This window comes from Neofelis nebulosa, chromosome 11 (assembly GCF_028018385.1).
Source record: "Neofelis nebulosa isolate mNeoNeb1 chromosome 11, mNeoNeb1.pri, whole genome shotgun sequence".
In the NCBI taxonomy this organism is placed as follows: Eukaryota; Metazoa; Chordata; class Mammalia; order Carnivora; family Felidae; genus Neofelis; species Neofelis nebulosa.
Genome location: NC_080792.1, coordinates 86,631,149 through 86,649,558, shown reverse-complemented (window position 1 = coordinate 86,649,558; position 18,410 = coordinate 86,631,149). Strand labels below are relative to the sequence as shown.

At 44.7% G+C, this 18,410-nt stretch overlaps 1 protein-coding gene across 9 annotated transcripts in view; it reads left to right on the top strand.

Moving 5' to 3' along the window:
- Nucleotides 1–18,410, top strand: part of CUX2 (cut like homeobox 2) — a 283,575-nt gene that overhangs the window by 158,833 nt on the left and 106,332 nt on the right. The gene's annotated exons all lie outside the window — the stretch shown is intronic.

Sequence of the window (18,410 nt, the reverse complement as noted above, 5' to 3'; positions counted from 1 at the left end):
CTTAATACTATCTGAATTCTGTTGGGAACTAGTCAGCACATTTGAATGAATGAGCATTCAAATGAGAGTCTGACTGAATAGGGCAAGACCCTCAGCACCTAGGTGGTCTTGCCTGAGAGAGAGCAGAAAACCAACCTTGGTTGTGTTTGCCCTTTGAGATCCCCGCCTTCCCGTGTCCTCCCAACTCTTGAAGAAAGTCCTTTTCTCTGCCTTCTTCCCCTCCCCCACCTACTCCTGCTCCCAACCCTTTCACTTGGGATGTTCTGGACACCCTTACACAGAGGTGTTGAAATGCTCACCTTGAGCAGCCAGACTGAAGCCCAGGACACCAGACAAAACCACATGCCATCCCATGGCCAGCATCTGTAGCCACTGGTCCACGTTCCTCTCATTCAGACAAGATCTTTTTTATATTTAGTTTGAAGCTGTTCCAAAAAAGCCTCTGAAATCACCTTTAAAATTCCTCCCTCCTCCTCCTGCCCAACAACTTTTTTTTTTCCCCTCTCCTGACTGTTCCATCGCTTAAAAATGGCTTAACCAATTTGGGCTATTTTTAGAAAAATGCCTGGCATGTTGGCTGACAACCTGTATTCTAAGTTTCAACCTGATACAGAAAAGACAGAGTTTATAAACCCCAAGGGGGGAGGGGGGAAGAAATGCACAAAACATTGCTTTAGAATAGAAATCATCTGAAACTGACCCCATGGGTCCCGGCCGGCAAGGTGTCAGGTGACACAAGGGAGGGAAACCAGCCACCTGCTCAAGATTTCAAGGGCACAGAATGGAATTGGTTCTTCCGAGCTTCCACAAGCATTGCTGGGAAAACTGGATGCTGCATACTGTGGATTTTAAGAGGCAAGATACACACGAGTTTGAACCCTGGTTCTGCCATACTCTGTCCTTGGGCCAGCGTAGTACCTTCTGTGAGCTCTCAGTTTTGCTATCTGTGGTATGGGGATCCTAGTAACCACATCTGGTAAAATGCTGACCGTGGGGCCTGACACCCAGTGACATGTCCATAAATGTCTGTTAGTGTTGTGATGGTCCAGTACTAAAATGAAGAGAGCTCCAAAAAGAAAGCTCCCATGAGCTTTATGATTATAAATGGTAGCTTTCCCTACTTCTTGATTTCTTTTGAGTTCTTAAAGACAGCTGTATTGAGGTATAGTTCACATAAAATAAAATATAAAATAAAATTCAGCTATTGTACATGTACATTTCAGTGGTTTCTAGTATTTACAGAGTTGTGCCACCATCACCACAATCCAATTTTAGAAGGTTTCCATTGCCCCCAAAAAGGTCTTTTGTGCCCTTGTTGTTACTTCCTGATTCCACTCCTAGCCCCAGGACACCGTGAATCTACTTTCTGTGTCTACAGATTTGCCTTTTCTGGCCTTTTCATATAAATAGGATCATACAGTATGTGGTCTTGGGGTCAGCTTTTTTCACTTAATATTGTTTCCAGTGTTCATCCATGTTATAACAGGTATGAGTACTCTGTTCTTTTTTATTGCTAAATAATATTCTGTTGTATAGATAGACCACACTTTGTTTACCATTCATCATCAGTTGATGGACAGTTGTGTTGTTTCCACTTTTTGGCTATCTTGAATAGTGCTGCTCTGAATTTGCATGTGCTTGTCTTTGCGTGAACATGTATTTTTAATTCTCTTCGGTAGAGGAGTGAAATTACTGGGTCATACGACAAATTTATGTTTAACTCTTTAAGAGACTGCAAATTGTCTTCCAAATGCATTCCCACCAGCGGTATTTGGGCATTCCAGTTACTCCACATCCTTACCAGCATTTGTGTCTTCTTGAGATTTGAGTATGTATTTTTGGTCCCTGGTTTCACTCAGATTTTGACCTGGGAATTCTGGGAGCTGCTGGAGCTTGAAGAGATGAATGGCAGGTGGGGGTTGGAGGTGGGGGGATGGGATCCATGGGACAAAACTGCACAGCTTAGATGTTACAAAACAGCACTTGTCCAATAGAACTTTCTATGATAATATAAATGATGTGTATGTGAACTGTCCAATATGGTAGCCACTAGCACTTGTGTTTATTAAGCACTTGAAATATGGCTTGTTGAACTGAGGAATTGAATTTGTAATTGTATTTCATCCAAATTACTTTAGATATACCGGATTTAAATAATCACAGGAAGCAAGTGACTACCATGTTAGCACAGTTCTGGAAGTTCAAGATCATTGCTCAGTATATTTTAGGTCCTTGATGAATCTTTCTGAGAAATGGCAGCGTTCAGCTCTGTTAATCACAGATGGCTGAGATATGCATGGGGCTTGGGGGTTACATATCTGCATGTGTCCTGGAATATCATGTCTAGATAGTGCACAGTACCTCAGGATAGAGAGGAAAGTGCCCGAAGTTGCTCTGGGGATTTAGGTCAAGTATACTGTGGGATCAGGAAAAGAGCATGGATGGTCTCTGGAGCCAAAAGGACCCAGGTTCAAATCCCAGCCCTGTCACTTGAACCAAGTCTGTGACCTGGGACAGGTGACCTATCCTCTCTGAGCTTCAGTTCCCTCATCTGAAAAATGGAGTATTGACATCACTTTTGAAGAACTGTTGTAATGCTCAAAGAAGAATGAATATAAATCCCCTAGCACGGTGTATGCAACTGAGTACATGCAGAAAAATATCAGCTTCTGTTATTGTTATCTTTATTCTTGTTACTCAGCCTGGTCCCCAGGTCTATGTAAATACTATTTAAGTCCTGACTCTACCTCCTCTTCCATGAAAGCTAAGATGCTAGACTGTCAGTACCACACAGGCAGTGAGTGATCTTGTACCTGGCACAGAGTAGGTGCTCAAGTGCATGTTTGATGAATGAATGAATGAATGGATGGATGACATTGGCTTTAAGTGAGCAGAATGTAAACAACATGAAGGTTCCTTGTGTTGAGGAGAAAAAAATTTTACTCTACCCTTTAAGGTTCTTCTGGCTGGTGTAAGAATCAAATTGACAGCCAGATTAACAGGAGAAAAACAAGCAAAAGTTTAATAACATGTATACTTCCTGTATACATGGGGAACACCCCGGAATACCGAGTAATTCCCTGAATATCCAAAGCCATCACCTTAAATATCTTCAGCTAAAAACAAAGATGTTGGGGGGGGGGGGCGGGTGGGAGAGGTAGTGGTGAGGAATCAATTATGAGAGGGGAGGTGACCAGGAAAAGCTCAGTAAAGGAAAATGAACCTGTTATGCATTGCAGATTTATGTTCCTGCCTTCTCCACTGATAAGTTTCTAGAGATCGAGAGTCATCCCCCTCTTCCTGGTACTGAAACAGAGACACCCTTACAACTAGAGATTTCCCTTATAAGTGTAAATATCTCTTACAAAAGGGTAACTTGTACTCGGTTTTCAGACCTTCTCTTGTGTCTTCAGTTTCTTAAAAATAATCAGCCTAAAATAATCAATATGCCAAAGAGGCATATCGTGGGGTGGCAAAATTTGCTTCCTTGCATCTAAAAGAACACTCCCCTTCAGAAAGTGTGGCTTAGGGGCACCTGGGTGGCTCAGTCAGTTAAGCGTCCAACTTTGGCTCAGGTCATGATCTCATGGTTCATGAGTTCGAGCCCCCCGTTGGGCTCTGTGCTGACAGCCTGGAGCCTGCTTTGGATTCTGTGTCTCCCTCTCTCTCCACCCTCCCCTACTTACGCTCTCTGTCTCTCAAAAATAAATAAACGTTAAAAAAAATAAAAAAAGAAAAAAAAGAAAGTGTGGCTTGACAACAATACCAGGTTCAGTGTCAGCAGTGGCCTGTTTTGCATGAGGACAGAGATGGCTTTCCCATCCTTGGACAAGCACGTCATCTCAGCAGGAATGCACCTGCACTATAGGCCACTCTAGAATCACCCAAGGTAGGTGTGGAATGGGTGAGCTTTGGCCAGTCAGCCAGGCCAGACCCATCTCCTGCCACCAGCCCGGCAGGTTTGTCTGAGGGAACCCGCTAGTTCCATCTCATTAATCCTGAATTTTCTCCCACCCTTGCTTTTCCTTGCCTTTTCCTCCTAATTCTTATCGCTCTTTCTTTCCTGCCTCTAGATCCCAAAGTAAGTTATTTCCATTCTTACGGAATTGTTATTTTTGTTTTGTGTGAAACATTTTGTAGTTATCAAAGCCTTTTCATATGTGTTATATTCATCTGAAGCACAAGGAAACTCAGGTAAACACTCATTCAAGAAATATCCAGGGACATCTGGCTGGCTCAGTTGGTGGATCATGCGTGGGACTCTTGGTCTCAGGGTTGTGGGTTCAAGCCCCACATTGGGTGTAGAAATTACTTAAAATAAAATCTTGAAAGAAAGAAAGAAAGAGAGAGAGAGAGAGAGAAAGAAAGGAAGGAAGGAAGGAAGGAAGGAAGGAAGGAAGGAAGGAAGGAAGGAAGGAAGGAAGGAAGAAAGAAAGAAAGAAAGAAAGAAAGAAAGAAAGAAAGAAAGAAAGAAAGAAAGAAAGAAAGAAAGAAAGAAAGAAAGAAAGAAAAAGAAAGAAATGTCCATTAAGCTTTGCTCTACGCCAAACACAGGCCTAGGTGCTGGGAATACTAAGAACAAAACAAACGAAGTTCCTGCCCTCCTAGAGCTTTTAGTCTTGGAGGCGAGGCTGATAATAAAATGTGCAAATAAGCTTATCTTTGCAAAAGATGATGTATGCTATATGGAAGAAGAGCAAGGAGGGGGTGGATCTACTTTAAAATTTGGGGGAGTAGGTGCGGGGAGGATCCCACTGAGAAGATGTAGGAGTGGGGGGATGGGAAGGGATTGCAGATAAAGGGAACAGGCTCTTGTAAATGCCTGTGGTGGGGTAAAGTCTAGTGCACTGGAAAACTCAAAATGCCTAGAGTTGGGGAGAGATGCCCCCCTCCCCCCCCACATAAGGCCTTAAGCATTGGCTGGACTCTATAGGCCCCAGTGAGGAGTTTGTATTCTAATCTAAGTCCATGGCAGATAAGTTATGGAAGAGTTTCAAGCCAGGGAGAGAGAAGAACTGATTCACATTTTGAACAGCTCACTCCAGCTGCTGCTTGGAAATGGGACTGTAGCAGGTAAGGGTGGGAGCAGGGAGAGAAGGAAGGAGGCCCCAGAAATAGTCTAGGCGAGGGATGGTGGCAGCTTGGACGAAGGCGGCAGCGGGGGTGGTTATTATTTCTGGGCAGTTAGGGATATTTAAGATATTTGGCTGGGATTCATTTAGTATTTTTATTATCCTCATGCTACAGGTGGGGAAACTGAGGCACAGAGCGATGCAGTAACTTGCCTGGGTCAGAGCTAGCAAGTACAGCACGCAAGATCTGAACCCAGGGCTGCATGGCTGCTGCAAGGCCAGGGCTCCACACTGCTCCTTGGTATTCTTACTTCTAGGTGGCTCAGCTTGATGTCCATCCCCCATCTGTCCAGATCAAATGATGCTCACAAAGCATCGTCCCCATTTTACAGATCAGGAAGTTGAGGCTCAGTCATGAGGATTTCCCAGCTAGAGAGTAGCAGAATTAGGATTCAAACCCAGACCACATTCCTAACTAGGTCTTCATCTTGGCCCAGTGCTGGGAAAATGTGTGTCCTGGGTCCTGGGCTCCTCAGCCTCTGGAAAACAAAAGTAGACAAGATAAGCAAGGAGGAGGAGGGAAAGGGGTCCACAGTCTCTAGTCTAGGACAGGCCAGTCTGTCATTCTCTAGTTTCCTCTTAGTAAATACAGTAAAAATCCGCTTCTGTACAGACGTTGTGTCTTTTGGTAGAGGGAAATTCTGTTTTGCCTCAAAGTACAGAGATAAAGTCTCCTCTGATGTGGAGAGGGAACATTTGGAGAGAGAGGTCTTATCAGTGTTGTTTTTGAAAATGGCTTTTGTGGTTTGGGGACAGAGCAGGATACCCTGTCTTGCACTGAGGGTCTGAGTTTCATCTTGGAACTTTCCCCATCAGGTCATTGCCTGCCTCATGCAGGTGTCTCTCTATCACTTTACTTATGGTGCCAAGGAGGCAGTCAGGGGTCCCTGGCGCAGTTTCAGGTAATTAAAGTCAGCTTGGTGGGAATTTCACATTAATGTTAATAATAAACATTTTAATGAAATACAGGGATGTAAAAAGAGATGTTGATTTCAAAAAGTTGTTTTTCCTCTTCCTCTCCCTCCCCTCTTTCTTCCCTTTTATACTTTACATTCTGGAAGTGGAAGAATTGTATATTAGTACCCTACACAATTTGGTGTTGAAATAAGACCTAAACCCTGAACAGAAAGCAGCCAATTAGATTGTTTATTGAGGTGTTGGCAGTCTTGGACAGGGGATTTAGTTGAGGGGTCATCTGAATAGTAGGAGGCTTGCGGGGACACTCAGGTGATTCTGCTTACGCAGGCCCCCTTCAATCAGGACCTCCTTCCTGGAGGTGGCATCTCAAGTAAATAAATATCTTTCAATCCTAAAAAGAACAGCCACACTATATGGAATGCAGCCAAAGGATGGCTGGCCTTCAGAGATGTCCCTGGGAGTCAGGTACACCAGCAGAATGGGGGGTGGGGAGGGCAGGGTGCATTTACTTTGAACTCTGGCTCCCTCTTCCTCCTACCACCCCTACAAAATATTTTTCTTTGAAAATGTTTCCATCTTCACATTTACAAACTAGACTCCACCGGGCATTTATTAACACTAATTCCTCCCATTTGTTTAGGAAGAAATTGTATCTATAAATTTCTTCAGGTCCTCCCAGCAAGCCCTGGAGATATCTTGCCTTTATTTAACCAATGAAACAGTGGGGCAGCAGGAGATCTGGCACTTGCCAAAGTCAACAGCAAGTTAGGGGATGAGCCAGTGTAGGGCCCAAGGATTCCTGGTGTGAATTACTCCTAACCATGCCCAGCTGCCCCCATTTGAGCACTCTCTCCCTCTATCTTGCTTTCAGCCCCCCAGTTGCTGAGTAGCATCAATTCCTTTCCAATAAGTCCTGAAAATCCGTCACCTCTCTCTCCTATCCATTGTCCCCACTCATCCTTGCCTACCTGGCAGGTGGCAGAAGTTGGTGTATCTGCTCTCCCAGCCCCCAGTCTCTTTCTCCTGCCAGTGTGGCTTTCCAGACTTGCTCGAAGCAAGTGTCCTCCTCTGCTTCAACAGTTTTCTCTTGTTCCTAATTGCTTTTTCCTTTAATATCATGGCTTTCCGACCCCAGTTCCCATTAGGCCGTAATATGCTTCCAGGTGGTCCCCATCACAGTCTGGGTTTTCCATGCTCCACACCTTTGCCCATGGGTCTTCCTCCTAAGGTGCCTTCCCCCAGATGCCAGCACCCAGGATCTGTTAGCTGCAGCTTTCTCCAACACACTTCCCTTAGGATACCTGTGCTTTTGTGTGCCTGTCGTCTTCCACCACTGAGCTGCGTGAGGCTCCTAGAACCCCACCTAGCGTACAACAGGCCCTCAATAAAGGCTTCCTTCTCCGCCTGGATTAAATACACCTGTCATGGGGTGCTTGGGTGGCTCAGTCGGTTAAGTGTCCGACTTCGGCTCAGGTCATGATCTCACAGTTCGTGGGTTCGAGCCCCGCATCAGGCTCTTTGCTGAACGCTTGCTCAGAGCCTGGAGCCCAGTTCAGATTCTGTGTCTCCTTTTCTGTCTCTGCCTCTCCTCCGCTGGCGCGCTCTCTCACTCTGTCTCTCAAAAATAAATAAATGTAAAAAAAAAAAGAAAAAATAAATACACCTATCATCATCTTAGCACTGTACATCAGTGAATTTTTCCAGAGCTTTCTTTTTTTTTTTTTTTTTAATGTTTATTTATTTTGAGAGCACACACAAGTTGGGGAAGGGCAGAGAGACCGGGAGAGAGAGAAGCCCAAGCAGACTCTACACTGTCAGCACAGAGCCTGACCCAGGGCTTGATCTCATGGTTCATGAGATCATGACCCAAGTCAAAGCCAAGAGTCAGATGCTTAGCAGACTGAACCCCTTTCCAGAGCTTTCTAAGGTTCCCACAGACCTTTCTACACCCAGTACACCCCCACTTCAAAAGAGAGGCTGCTCAGAAAAATGAATTTGAGAATGATTTTGAAAATGGCACAGACTTTAGAGGAGGTACCATGGTTTGGAAAGAGAGTTTCAGGTTCGAGACCCAGCTTTGCTTTTGCCTGACAGTGATGAGAGACATCATTCTTTGAGACTTGTTTTCCCCATCTGCAGGAGACAAGCTGAACAAAGACATGAAAAACGACACCACATGGTAAGCACTTAGTTCCTGTGGTGTGATGAGTCATCACCGCTATGGCCAGTAGCAAGTGCCTGGCACATAGTAGGTGCTCCATAAACACTTGACTGAATGAATGAATGAATGATTACTTGATGTGATTCCCCCTTTTTAAGAGAAGAGGGTGGAGCACAAAGATCAGCTGTCTGGCCACCTCACCCAACCGGACCAGCTGTGTTAGGCCTAAGAAAGGGGCCCTAGGGGTCCCTGACTCTTGACCTGATACCCGCCAGAGTGACGACTACTTTATTTTCCTGGTGCTGTGAGGTTTTACATTCTGAGAACTCCAGAATATAAAGCAGCAATCAAGGGCAGAAGGAAGTGATTGGATGTGGCTCCTGGTTCGTGGCAAGATAATCAGGTATTTGATTGGCATCCTCTCTTAAGGACAGCCACCTCCAGGTCCTGCCTGCTACAAGAGCTGGCTTGTTTTCCTGCCTGATGTTTAGGAGTGGGGGTGGGGCCCTGGAGGTGGGGCAGGGCACTGAGTAGGGGACAACTATAGGGGGGAGGGTGTTGGGGCCCAGAGTTGGCCAGCCCATCTTTCATTTGTTCATTTATGTGTACATTCATTTATTCAACAAATATTGAGCACCTACAATGAGCTGAGCATTGAGGATCCATCTGTGACCCAAACAGACAAAGGTGTGTCCTTCTGGAGCTGACATCGGAGGGGGGTGGGCATTGGAAACAGGCAATAAACAAATAGAGAAGTAAGTACATAAATGTGTCGATAACAAGTGGCATGGAAAAAAATAAGCAGAGAGAGGGACAGGTGAAGTAAGAAGAAGATGCTTGCTATTTTGAATAGTATAATGAGACAGGTGAGAAGGTGATATAAGAACCTAGACCAGAGGAGGCAAAGGAAAGAACCATGTGGGATTCTGAAAAAAATGGCATTGGGGGCAGAAGGAACAGCCAGTGCAAAGACCCTGTGGCAGGAATGTGTTTGATGTGTTGAAGAGCCAGCAAGGACCCCACGTGGCTGGAGTAGAGTGAGCAAAGCAGAAATAGAAGGAAGTGAGACTGAGATGAATCATATGGAGCCATGATGTTATGGTGAGCACTTTGGTCTTGGCTCCGATTTGGTGGGAGCAATGGAAAAGTTTTGAGCAGAGGAGGGCCAGGATATGACTTAGATTTAACAGCATTCCTATGGCTGCTGGATGGGGAAGGGACTGAGGATGACAGTATGGAGCCCAGTGAGAAGGCTTCTTTGGTCACCCAGGCAGGCAATGATAATGTCCAGGTCCAGGGTGACAGCAGTAGAGAAGATGAGAAATGGTTAGATCAAGCTGACAGGATTTGCTGATGAGAGCAACATCCCCACTCCAGCCCTGGGCCTCATCCCGATACCAGGGCATGGAAAGTTGCCACTCCCTTGGCGCCTTAGGGCTGGCATTGGCTCCAGCCCAAGTAACACCCTAGGCCGCTGAGCACCTAACCCTTCCAGGCACTTCTTGCAGCCTAGACCCCCTGCCAACCACAAGCCTTTCATACTGCCTGCCCCACCAAGAAGGAGTGAATGCCATGACTCCATTTAACAGTGGTAAACCTAGATGCACAGAGGCCAAGGGTCTGCCCAAGCTCACAGAGCCAGTAGGCTAGAATGTCCGAACTTGAACCCACTCTGCCTGCCAAATGTCACTTGTTGGCCTGACTCCAAGTAAAAGCAAATTGCCACCTGGATTTTCTGGAAGCCAGAGCTGTGAGCTCTGCTAGGAGGGCCTGATGGACTGCAGTCATAATTGTCTCTGCTCCCTATGTGACCCATCACTCCATGCGGGCAGGATCTGGGTCTGGCTTGTCCTAGGCAGTGTTGTAGGTGTTTAAATAATAGTTGAGTGAATGAATACAAAGGGATGGATGGATGGATGGATGGATGGATGGACGGACGGATGGACAAACGAACAGATGGATGGAGAGACTGATTAGGCCCAACCAGACTTCTGGTCTTCAGGCCACTTGAGTCCTTATTGACGACAGACAGGTCAGAGAAAGTTTGCCCTCTCAGTATCTGGAGGAAAGAATCCAGAAAGACATAAGTTCAAGTCCCCATGATGCCACTTCCCAGCCATGTGACCTTGGATGAGAGGCTTTGTCTCTCTGCAGGTACTATGTGTAAAATGGCACCTTTCATCATAGACCATTCATTTGCTCTCCCAACAGATGTTTCTAGAGGATCCACTGTGTGCCAAGCACCATTGGGAGAATTAAATGAAATTTTGTGTGCCAATTAGCATTGACCTCGTATATGTATAGTAAGCCGTCTGTTGGGCAGTTATTATATTATTGTTATCACTGCACTGGGAGTTTACTAAGAAGTGTTGGCAGCCTCACCCACACACCCAGGCCTCGAGGTTTGGCCACATTCTCCTTAATGGGCTCTTTGACCTGAATATGAACTGTCTATCACCCCCAGCCCAGCTGATGGAATGCAGTAAAGCTAGCTTGGCTGGGAACTGTTTCTCTTAGGCACCACCCCTTGCCCCAGCCTCGGATAATTGGCCCGATACATCTTGGCATCTGAAATTTACATACGGCGCAGGGAGTGATGGATGGCTCTGGTAACCGGGCTGTCTCTCAGCTGCGGCTCAGTTATCCATCTCAGCGGGCTGCAGAGCCATCCGTCTTGTCTCCTTGTTCATGGCAGGCCAGCATGTACCCTCCATCCCAGGTCATCCCGCAGCGCCTCCCGGAGCTGGCCTCTGAGGCCCCTCTGAAGGCAGCACTCCCACCATACCCCCACAGCATCCCCTGAAACCTTTGTGTTCAACCTGAGACTCTGATGGCCAAGCTCTAAATAACTCCATGGACCAGAGATGCAGAATGAGACATTTGGCATGCACAAAGAGGGTCCCGCTTTGCTTCTGCCACAGAGGACTTCTCATACTTATATCTGCTAACAGTCATTCATTCACAAATGTTTACTGAGTGCCTACTATGCACCTGGCACTAGGCTAGAACCCCTGGCTATGGCTGTGAACAACACAGGCACAGTCCCCACCCTAAGGGACTGACATTCCATTGGAGGGTGTGAACGCTGAAGATCCTAGACATTCTGCCAAGCACTTCACCCACTTGCAATCTGGTTCTCAAAGGATCTTTATAATAACCCTATGGGCACAAATTTTTGTCCCCATTTTACAGACACAGAAACTAAGTTTGAGTCATTTGTCCAAGGCCACACTGCTAGGGAAGTGTCAAAGCCAGATTTGGATGTAGGTCTGTGGTCTCTAAACCATGTCATTGTTTCCCAGATAGACCAGGCTCTTTCAGAGCTTCTGACATAGCATTGTGTCATTCACTCATTCATTTGACCAACAAACATTTCTAGAGTACCTACTATGTATCAGGAACTGTTCATGGAGTTTTCATTATCACAAATAAAATAAGTAAATGAAATACAGTGTGTTTGATAGTGATACATTTTAAGGAGAATAAAACTAAAGACAGGAATAGGGAGACCAGTTAGGAGATTATTGCAACAATCCCATTCCCTCTGCCTGGGATGCTTAGCTTCTATCTGACACACTCATCCCTCTGGACCCAGGTCAAATGCTCCCATCTTGGTGACCTGTCCCCCAAGTTATAGGAAGTCACCTTGTCTCTGTGTTCCCATTGTACTTTATTCATACTTCTTATATTTTACTTAGGCACACAGTGTTGGAATTGACCTGTCTTCTCCACTGCACTGTGAACTCTTCAAGGACAGGGACTGTGTTGGTTGGTTACTGTATACCAGTACCTGGCACTGTACCTGCCACAGAATTGTGGCTAAGTAATTTGTTGGCTGAATAATTGGATTGGAGTGGATGGATGATTAATTAGATGGATTTTGGATGGATAAGTGGATAAATGGATAGGTGATTGGATGGATGTGGGATAAAGGGTTTCCATCTTAGGTAATACCTACTGGGTACTGGCAGCCCCTGCCCAAGTTGAGAACCATTAGAAGAGATAGATAAAACTCTACCTCTCCCTTACCCCATTAGTTTCCATACCCCTCAGGCAATACAGGATATATAAGGGTTTCACTCATCTAAGCCTACATTGGAGGTAATGTCTCAACATGATGGTCTTTGTCCCCTTTTACCAGAATTATTTATGTCCTAGCTTGTTTACTTTGGTTTCTGAGCTCTTGTAGGATGCAGGCCATATCTGATTCATTGTTGCCCTCCCCTTATCCAATGCCTAGCACACTGGAGATCATGGATGGATGACGGACAGGGGAGTGGATGGATGAGGGTCCAACATCTCTAATTGGATCTCCCTACAGGAAAGAGAAAGCAGAGTTCCATGTGTGTTTTGAGGGTAGTTGGTGACTGCATTACAAGTCGTAACCACTGCTCATCCTGGTTTTCCAGGCCTGGCCTAGAATTTCAACCATCACTTCAGCCATGTATCCTTATAAGAGATAATGTACATAAAGACTTCATACGCTCCATAAATATTAAAATAAATATACTAATAGGAACTCATAAATGTTAGCTATGAGCTCTTGTTTTCTATAAGGACCTTCTGTGTAAGATTTCATTTTAAGACAGGTTCTAAGGCTTTAAAAAATAAAATCTGATAATGTTTTATCATATATTTTCTGACAGGGAAAATACCAGAAAAGATTAGCAGAGGCACAGTGGAGATGCCTGGACTTGGAAGGGAAGGTCCATGAAGCCCTCCTGGAAGGGGGGACATTTAAGCTGAGACAAATTGATGAGTAAGATCAGCACAAAGAATGAGATCATCTGAGCAGAGGGAATGAAGTCTGTGGGGCCGTAGAGTTGGGAAACCCTGGGGCATTTGGATTCCTGCAAGGAATTCAGTCTGGCTGGGAAGGAAAGGAGAGCAGAAGATGGGAGGGGCTGACAGGGACCCAGTGACACCTGAGGTCCTCACTTCCTTAATCCCTGATCCCCAACAATAACTGCATTCTTTTTAGAAGGTCTCTTTTCGGAGTTGGTTTTGGGGGGGGCATGTCTGAGTGTGGGGTTGTCTTTGGAGCTGAGAAGAGTGTGCACATATGATGAGGGAACTGACATGCGTATACACATGTGATCTCTTATGGGTTTCCCCTGTGAGAACATAGCATCTAGTCGGGAGCTGTGTATGTAGTTGACACTTTAGGATCAGGTGTTAAATTTCAAAACCAAGTATTCTTGTAAGATTCCCCTTCCCTCTTTCATGAAGAACATGGGTTAACTGAGAATGTTCAACCTGCCTCCCTGTAGATAACCACAGTTTTCCTTCCCTACCCCAGACCCACCACCCTTCTCCCTGAGGAAATGCAACCTCTTATGCAGCTGTGTGACTTGGGCAGGTAGTCTAGGCTGTGTTTCAGTTTCCTTGTCTTTAAAATGGCAGAATCGGGGGCACGTGGATGGCTCAGTCGGTTAAGCATCTGACTCTTGATTTGGGCTCAGGTCATGATCTCATGGTTCGCGAGTTCAAGCCCCATGTCGGGCTCTGCACTGACAGCGCAGAGCCTGCTTGAGATTCTCCCTCTCCCTCTCTCTCTGCCCCTCCCCTTCCTGCTTTCTGTCTCTCTCTCAAAATAAATAAATAAAGTTAAAAAAAAATTTTAATGGCAGAGTCAGATTCAATTGATTTTTGCTAAAGTGTGGTACATACACTTACTGATGGACATGAGATGATTGTAAGCAATAAGTAGACCTGACTTTAGAAGGATCAACTCATGTCAGGAGGAACAGTTATTCCTTCTCAGTGCTCCTCCATCCCTTCTCCTTCTAACAAGAAGAAAGTCAGCCTGGTGCTACACTCCTTTTAACACCTCTCTAATATTTGGTGGTCTCCTTTTATAACAAAGAAAAATAGCAATGCTTTATTTTCATTGTAGTTTATTTCAGTGGATACCATCTGTTTATGACCTAGGATTCTCTAGTGATAAAAAATTTTCCTTTTCAAATGCACTTATTCAGGTTAAAAAGAAGGGGAGGAAGTCTTCATGAAGGTCAAGAACAGGCAAATTTTATCTGTGATGCTAGGATCAGAATAATGGCCACCTTTAGGCTGTACTCAAAAAGAGGAGGTACCAGGGATCCTTCAAAGGTGCTAGGAACATGAACATTCTATATCTTGATCTGGGCAGTGGTTGCAAGGTGTAAAAATTCAGTCTTAAAATTGTAAAGCTATACATACCTCAATCAAAAAGAAATAGTCAATTTGAAGATAAATATTAAATAAATAGTGATTCATGTGGAATATCAATATGGCAAATGCATGCCAGAGGGGTATGTATGATTGAAGTTTGGACAGTGATGGACTGGACAACCTCAAAGTTTCCTTCTGGTTCATACATTCTGAGACTCTGAGTGCTTTGGAGGTCTAAGTCTCACGTTTGTCCAGCATACTGGAGTGCAGACCCTCTCAGAGCTAGGGGCACTCGCCAGGCAATGGACACAGTGGGCTGGTGGTTTCCATCTTCCCCAGAAGAGCCCTTCCTCCCCAACCCAGCTTCTTCCTGCTGTGCCTCATCCTGGGTGCAGCTCAATCCCCACTTCCTTTTTCTCTGAGCATTGGCCCGAGCCTCAGCTGCATCCATCATCTGCTTCAAGCTCATTAAAATTATTTCTTTTTAGTTGCAAATGGGCTGTTTATGATGATCATTATTTGAATGGTCTGCGCCGGGCTCCGGGCTGTCTGTCTGCTGCTGATGGCAGGTTAATCAGATGAGTCTCCTCCCGGCCTGGGCCTGGTCCAAAGTCTGGGGCTGTGTTAATCATGGCTCCCCTAGGGCTGGGGGCTGAGGGCCAGCGTGGGGAGAGGAACCGAGTTCTGCTTGATCATCAAAGGAGAGGCCCTGCTAGCTGTGTATGTGTGCAGTGGCTCAGACACTCGTTTCTAAAATTCACCTTTAGACCAATGCTGGCTTAGGTTTACGGGAGTTTTTCCCGTCCCTTCAAAATAAATATAGTGCTGTGAGCCTTTTTATTTTAGGTGTATTTATTTTAAAAAGACTCTTGTTGATTCTGTTGTTGGCCCTCTTGCTTTGTTAATGTTCAAATATCCCATCTTTTAGGGTGAGAGGGGGGTTGTTTTTAATGTTTTTCTTTGATGCAGTGAAACTTGGCCATACTCTGTTGGTCCTTTATTTATTTGTTTATTTATTTTTGGTGAGATTTTTATTGACCTGTGAAATCCAGAACTCTTAGAATCACTGATCTAGCAGGATGTTTTCTGAGCTCTCAGTTTATCTAAAAAAAGCAGAATAGTATCAACCAGTATATCTTGAACACTTGGTACTGTGCTTGATGGTTTATACAGCTATAGCATTTAAAAAAATTTTTTTTAATGTTTTTTATTTATTTTTGGGACAGAGAGAGACAGAGCATGAACGGGGGAGGGGCAGAGAGAGAGGGAGACACAGAATCGGAAACAGGCTCCAGGCTCCGAGCCATCAGCCCAGAGCCTGACGCGGGGCTCGAACTCACGGACCGCGAGATCGTGACCTGGCTGAAGTCGGACGCTTGACCGACTGCGCCACCCAGGCGCCCCTATACAGCTATAGCATTTAAAACAAGCTCCCTGAATATCCCCCAGCCAGTGGGGAAGTGGAGCAGAAGCCCTATGAAGAGCCAGGCATTACAATTTTGCCTTTATTATCCACCAAGGGGATAATCCACACCTGAACTATTAGAATTGACTGTAATTTATTTCTTAGTCCCTGCTTGAATCACCTAGTAGACACATTAATGTGCTTGTTACATGAGATAATGTATGTAAGGAGCTTAGCATGGTGCCTGACACATGTAAGCACCCAATGAATGGTAATTATGATTATTATTTACTATTATTATTGTTATTGATGATTTTGTTGTTAGTGAGCTTACCAAGGAAATGTGGCGAGAATTCAGGGTTGAACGATGAGCATGGAAGCAGGCAAAGTTGAGAAGAACATGGATATTGTTTGTTCTTCTAGGGCTCAACAGGACACCATGAGCTGGGCTTGCAGTAGGGCTGGGCCTGGGGGTTTGCCGATGTTCCTTGGCCTGGTCTTGCCTCTGCTGTGTCTGCAGTAGAGAGATTTACACCCACCAGCAGCCTAGGAGGTTGTGGTGAAGGGCCCCAGTGCAGTCACACAGCATAATTATCTGGTAGAACACGTCAAGTCATTGGACTTATCCTGCTGTGAAATTTCTTCTCAGAGCCTGGATTTCATGTTTTAACTGAGGAGTCCAAGTCCAGCACCAACCAGGTATATTGGTTGCTGTGGTGTGGTGTGGGGAGGGGCAGTGTCCCAGAGATTAGAACACAGTGTCAGATATATGATAATCCAAAACCAAGTGATGTCAACACAAGTCACAGCTCTGCTTGTCCTACAGCAATGTAAAAATCCCATATTTGTCTTCAAGACAGATGAGAAAACCTAAAGAAAACTGAGAGCATTCTGTCCACCTGGCTGCACCACTTGGTTGGATTTTATCTACATTTGATCAGTCCTTTTCCTACAAACACAGACTTCTCTCTGGTCACTCAATATTTTGATTGTGTTTGATTGTGTTTTCTTTATTGGAAACTATGATTATTTTAAAATAATGATAAATCAGAAGTCTCCCTTTTTTCTTCTGTCACTTTGGTAGACTGTTTCTGTCTCTCCGAATGATACCTTCTTTCTCACCTGACTCAAAATTCCATGAAGTGTTTGTACTGGAAGTCCCAGTGCCTTTAAGTTGATGTACCTAGTGCTGTGGCAATGGATTGACTTCAGCACCTTGGAGAGCACCGCATTTCCGATTCCTTTGCCCCTCTATTTTAATCTCTGCTTTTATGCCTTGACCTTCTCTCTTCTAGTCCCATGGTTTTCCAACGAGGTTAGACATTTCTCCAGAAATAGAAATTCCCTTGCCAATTTCTCCCTAAGGCATCATAGGCAGAGACAGTTATGCTGGGCTTAGGGTAGGCTCTCCAGCCTCCAATGGGTATGAGGTTTATGGTGCTATGGTGAACTGCTATAGAGCAGATTTACCGACTCAGACATGATATAAGACAATTACCATGCATTTCGTCTCTTACAGGGAAAAGGATTTGCAGCGGGTTAATAGTACTTTTATTTCATTATCTAATGGTAAAAGTGTTTCATTGTGTGTGCAAGATGAATGCATATTAGCGATGACAAATGGGGTCTTTCAACACGGTGCCGGGCCTCATCATACATATGTTAGATTAAAGAGTTCACCCTAGAAATACACTCTTGCATCTGCGTGTGTGTTTTTAATAAATCTGATTGCAGAAATTTATTGCATCACCGGATTTAGGAAATTATGGGGCTTGATTGCTGCAAATATAATCGGGTGATATATACAGAAATGCTCCTCGAGTTATGGTCCAGAAAAAAAGCCCATCTCGGGATGGTGCAAGAAAGCAGCAGACCACATAAACAGCATTTCTTGAATTATGCAAATGAAATCCATGACAACTCATGGTGAATTGTACTCCCCTTGTGAAACTGCCACCGTTAAAGTGAAGAAAGCGGAGAGAGGGGTGATCAAATATACATGTACGACCAGCAGACATTGTCTGTGATGTGTGTAAGCTGGGGTGGCCCCTCCTTCCATCCCTCACTCTCTTTTTTTTTCCTGAATGGTACATCCTGTAAAAACCTGGTCTGGCTCCTTCATTGCACATAAGCAGCCAAGGCACCTTCCAATCCATTTCTTCTGAATCCGGGAGTCTTCAGTGAAATATTTCTTATACTTGAAGTGAACCTTAAATGATTTACTGCAGGATACACAAAAGGTCAGCTTGCTTCTTATTGGCACCTTCATTTTTCCAAAATCTACTGAAATTAAAAAGCCATCTATATCTTAAAAGGCGTATTTATGAACCCTTAAGTGTAAGTAAGTCATAGTTGGAACAGTTCCCACCTCTGATATATGAAAGCTGTCGACAGCACTTTCTTACACTATAATATGCCCATACAATATGCCGCACTTTACTATTTTGACACGGTTTGGAGATGTTTTCTACAGTTACTGACAAGCTTATGCCATCACTCCTTTGGAAATTTAAGAGGTGGGGCAGGGGGGTTGGGGAGAGGTATAAAAAAAAATAGCTCCACCCAACTTTATGGGAGATTATTGATCTTCCGATGAGCAAAAAAAAGCTGTCCTGGATTTTTTTCAGTTACATCCCCAGTTTTG